This window comes from Mastomys coucha, unplaced genomic scaffold (assembly GCF_008632895.1).
Source record: "Mastomys coucha isolate ucsf_1 unplaced genomic scaffold, UCSF_Mcou_1 pScaffold18, whole genome shotgun sequence".
Lineage (NCBI taxonomy): Eukaryota > Metazoa > Chordata > Mammalia > Rodentia > Muridae > Mastomys > Mastomys coucha.
Genome location: NW_022196900.1, coordinates 77,800,783 through 77,801,352, shown reverse-complemented (window position 1 = coordinate 77,801,352; position 570 = coordinate 77,800,783).

The following is a 570-nucleotide window of genomic DNA, read 5'->3' as shown; positions in this document are numbered from 1 at the left end:
TGAGAATAGTTGACCTGATTGGGCCTTCTGGACGATTCGGGATCACTGTCGGGCACACATTTCTACAATACAGTAAGTAGAACACAGTAATGTTTCCTTGGGATCCTCTCTGTCCTGGGTGTCTTGTTGAGTGAGGTCATTCAGGTCTCATCCAACCTTGACCAAAGTCTCAATGGTATTCCCTTTTCACAGATGAGGAAACTGAGGCTCACAGATGTTTGCTGACCACCAGAGTCTTAGGAAGGTGTCCCCCTGCCCTCCTCCCCATAGCCTTTAGAGGGCATGCAAGGGCCTCTGTTGACAGGAGTCCTTACAGGGGTCCCTAGGGCATTCTGGTTTCTGGCACATGCCCCTTCTTCTCTCTGTTCTTTTTCCATCTTGCTCCACAATCATTCTCAGGGATGAGCTGCACCTACAGTTTCACCATTCTGCACCAAAAACTGATAATCCACATTTCTCATCTAAACCCCTTCCTGGAACTCCGTACTGCCTGCCCAGCTGGGTGGATGCCCCCCTCATACACACACACACACACACACACACACACACACACACCAACCCTAGGACAAA